The sequence below is a fragment of the Hordeum vulgare genome, chromosome 3H, assembly GCF_904849725.1.
Source record: "Hordeum vulgare subsp. vulgare chromosome 3H, MorexV3_pseudomolecules_assembly, whole genome shotgun sequence".
Lineage (NCBI taxonomy): Eukaryota > Viridiplantae > Streptophyta > Magnoliopsida > Poales > Poaceae > Hordeum > Hordeum vulgare.
Window position 1 is genome coordinate 90,686,813 of NC_058520.1, and position 4,808 is coordinate 90,691,620.

Here is a 4,808-nt window from a genome sequence, read left to right on the forward strand (position 1 = left end):
GGTGTTCCCTTGTTCTATTTACTTGTTTGTTGTGAATATTATCTAATTCTACCATCTTATCGAATTTTTTTGTCCCATTTTCCTACCGAAGTGCTGACAAAATTTTCAGTGAATTCTTGCTTCTTTCTCATATCATTCCTCATCGCTTTGCAACCTTCAAGGATCGTTGCTTTCACTCGTTTGTCAAAGAAGCGACTAAGTTCTACCTCTTGTTCTTTCTCATCCTCTTCCCCCTTTCATTCTTGGATCTCGGGGCGAGATCCTCTTGTAGTGTAGGAGAGTTGTGACAGCCTGATGCCGGCGTTCCAGAAGATTACCCTTTTCTTTCCGTTTTCGTCGTGTGTCTATTTTCTTTTGTCGCATCATCATCGCATCATGCGCATCATCAGCATTGCATCGGCATCTCCGTTGCCGCCAGTTTTCAAACTTGCATCCGTTGTTAGTTGCTAGATCTCGTCGTTGTCCGTTCTGAGCCCGACCGCACACGCACGCGCCCGCGGCATCGTCGTAACCCTATTTGCAAAAGTGTGTGTTAAACTTTCTCGGATTGAGCTGGAACTTGCCTACGGTTTTAATTTAGTGTAGGTAGGTCGTCTGTCAAATTTCATCGCGATCGGAGCTCGTTTGTTACCCGTGTCGTTTATTATATAGCGGCACTATAGTAGGTCAATTGTCGGACGTTTCGGTATTTTAAACTCTGTCACCGGGTTGCCCGTTTCCCCCCTCTTCTATGCCTAGCCCCTCTGCACAGTGCATTGACCCTACGCGCAGCCCAGTCCGAAAACCTCCCGGAACCCGAACCCGGCGGTCGTGATCGTTGGGTCCGGATCAACCCCGTTTAACCGCAAACCGTCATCGGTTTGTTCATTGAAACCCTAACCTATTTATCCGCGACCGTTCGATTATGATCGGAAGGTCTTGAGCTAGTTTTGTTTCCCTATATATAGGTCCATCCAGTCCAATCAGACCAAAACCTAGTTTTTAGGGATCCTACCCCTGTTTACTCGCCGCCGCCAGCCACCTCATTTTCCCCACCGGGCCAACCAGAGCGCTCGCCCGCAACGCCGCTAACCTTTCGTCTGCTACCTGCGCATCCACTCAAGCAGGAGCTCACTTGTGCCTCCTGCGCGTTGCACTGAAGCACCCGTGCCCGGAGGTCCCTCGTCCTTCTGCCGGTGAGCAGAGCCACGCCTCCCCTTGCCTCTCTTCTTCCTCCCTCTCCTCTATTTCCCTCTCTCTGAATTCTCTCTTCTCTTGTTCTATTTTCAGACTTCTGCAACACCATGGATGAGTCCCGTGTGGCTCCCCAAGCAGCAGCAGAACGAAGCCCCCCCGCAGTCGACCACTTGGGTCAACCCGCTGGCCCTGCTCCTTCTTCCTTCCCTCTTCCCTCTCTCCCCTCGAGTCTCTCTCTTCCTCTGAATTCTTTCTCTCGCTGGTTCAGGAACATGGTTGTTAGCAAGCATGAGTTGGACCTCTCCCATGTGCTCGTGCGTCGGATCGAGCTCCCGTCGCGAGGAATGGAGCCCCAGTCACCGGAGCCGACGCCGGAGCACCTTGTTCGTCGCGGACTTGCACCAGGTCGGGCGGATCTCATCGCTGACTTCATCCTTTCCCCCCTGTGAGCAGCTCTTCCCGATCTGATCTCCTTTATTTTCTAGATCCGTCAGGAGGAATACCCACGCTATTTAGAGTATCCATTCTGGTTCTAGTACAAATCATATGTGTTAGCGTAGCGGTTAGCGCTAGCTAGTTTTGCCATGGGGTCCAGGGATCAAATCCCTAGCAGTGCATATTATATTTTTAGGAATTTTGCCTCCAGCGCAACAGCTTCTATCATACTTTTTGATGTGCTGTTTTGTCGATTGTGACACAACCACTTTATTAGTCTGGTGGTAGGGCTATTAATGTCCATCCAAGGGATCTGGGGTTCAAATCCTAGCAATTACATTTTTTTATTTTGGACAGATTCAAATGCCCTTTTGTAAAATTCGTATAAATTTAACCGTGCACCGGATTAAAATGATTTCAACATGTAAGTTGCTTAGAATTTTCTGTAGTTTCACAAAAACCAACTCTCATGCATATTAAAATTTGTTAGGTGTGTTGTTTGCTTCGATTTGCATGTCGACGTGTTGAAAACGGTTTAGGTCGTAACTATTTGTCCGTGGCTCCGTTGGCGTTGTGTCATATATGTAAATGGACCAGAACGACGAGTAGAATCACGTGTTCCACTTTGTTTCTCCGTTTAACAAACATAAAATGTGATTAGGACAAATCTGGACAGAATTAAGATTTAACACGTGGGGTCATTTCGGAGATGCTATATGTCGTTTCCGACCTCATTTAAAATGCCTAGATAGGTAGATTAATTGCGCTTCACCCCTTGCCATGTTTAATCACATTTAATATTGCCGTGTATCTACTCGGGATGGAACTAAATACATAAACGTGGAGTTTCGTCAATATGCATCTCGTTGCATATTGAACTTCACTTAATGTGTAGTGTTTGATTGTGTGAATTGTCATGCCGTGACTTGCATGTATTCAGCTGCTCATGCATCATATGTGTTGTGTATCGTGTGGTGAATTTCGGGTGTTGATGCTTGTTTCCGGTTTTCCCCGTCTCGATAGAGTCCCGCAAGCGTGCCAGATTGTGAGGACCTGTTCGACTACGTCGGTTTGTCTGCTTCACGGAGGCATTCTTCTTCCAAGCGGTATCTCAGGCAAGATGACCATTTCCCCAGATACCATTACTATCATTGACATGCTAGTTTTATCGCTTCTATCGTTTATGTCTCGTTGCCTACCACATGTTAAATATCAGCCTCTCAACAATGCCATGAAAACCTTCAACCTGTTCAACCTAGCAAACCACTGATTGGCTATGTTACCGCTTGCTTAACCCTGTGTTAGCGTTGCTAGTTGCAGGTGTAGTTGCTTCCATGTGAAAGCATGGGTCCCTTGTCATATCACCATATCAAATGCTATTTAATTTAATGCACCTATATACTTGGTAAAAGGTGGAAGGCTCGGCCTTTCTAGCCTGGTGTTTTGTTCCACCTTTGCCCCCTTAGTTTCGGCTACCGGTGTTATGTTCCATAAATGAGCGCTCCTAACACGATCGGGGTTGTTATGGGGACCCCCTTGATAATTCGTTTTAGATTAAAGCTGGTCTGGCAAGGCCCAACTTTGGTACTACATTTGCCTAATAACCTAATAATAATGCATAGGGACCCGCCGGCACCCGCGGACTATTTTAATCAATCCCCGGGCTAGTGCTCCTCATGAGTGTTGGCCCCACCTGAGCGATGTCCGGCGCCCCTCTGGTCACCCGGAGGTTTAGCGATCCCGACGTCTAGCTCATCTGTCGTGTCCTGAGAACGAGGTACGCGACTCCTATCGGGATCGTCGACACGTCGGGAGGCCTTGCTGGATTAGTTTTACCTTTGACGAGATATCTTGTGCATCGGGATTCCGGTGATGCTTTGCGTAATCTCAGAGTTAAGGTTTTCCACTAGGGAATCCGACGAGATCGCGAGCTTCGTGATTGAGGATTTCTATGCGGCTTGTGGTAATTTGTGATGGACTAGTTGGAGCACCCCTGCAGGGTTAAATCTTTCGGAAAGCCGTGCCCGCGGTTATGTGGCAACGTGGAAGCTTTGTTTAACACTGGTTCTAGATAACTTGAAGTTAACTTAATTAAAATATGCCAACTGCGTGCGTAACCGTGACTGACTCTTTCGTGAGTTCTTTCTCCGATCGAGGACACGGTGGGGTTATGTCTGACGTAGGTAGGTGTTCAGGATCATTCATTTGATCATGAGTAGTTCACGTCCGTTATGCGTAGACCTTCCCCCTCTTATTTCTGGTACTCGTAAGTTAGCCACCAAATATATGCTTAGCCGCTGCTGCAACCTCACCACTTAACCATGCCTCACCCATTAAGCTTTGCTAGTCTTGATACCTTTGGAAATGAGATTGTTGAGTCCCCTGTGGCTCACAGATTACTACAACACCAGTTGTAGGTACATGTAAAGGTTACTTGACGCAAGCGCGTTGATTGTACATTTGGAGTTGCTTCTTCTTCTTCTTCATCATCGATCTAGGATGGGTTCCAGGCCGGCAGCCTGGGATAGCAAGGATGAACGTCGTTCTTATTTTTCTCGTTTGTTTTCGTCCGTAGTCGGACCCTGCTCTTACCCTTGATGATTATGTAATGTACTGATGTGACTCTGATGTAGCTTGTGGCGAGTGTAAGCCAACTCTGTATATATATATCTATTCTTTTCAGTACATGTACTTGTGACGATATCCATTCTTGCGACACGACGAGATGCGCTTCTATCCCTGACGAGGCCTTCATGCCAAATTGAGGATAGGGTCGCATCTTGGGCGTGACACCCTCCACCTCCCAACAAACCATTGTTTGGCTAAATTACTGCTTACTCAGCTCCTCATAACATTGCTAGTTGAAGGTGTAGTTTGTTCCATGATGGGACATGGATATCTTGGGATATCACATTATTCTTGCTATTTAAATTTAATGCACATATTGATGAGCCACAAGTGTAGGGGACCTATCGTAGCCTTTTCGATAAGTAAGAGTGTCGGACCCAACGAGGAGCAGAAGGTATTGACAAGTGATCTTGAGCAAGGAATAACTGCAAGTACTAAAAGGTAAGTTTTTATGGGTTTTCTAGTATAAGCAACAAAGAAATAAATGCAAGTAAAGTAAGTCGTGTCGAGGTGCAACAAGTGTCCCAATCCTTTTGAAAGCAAAGGATAAGCCAAGGGACTAAACTTAT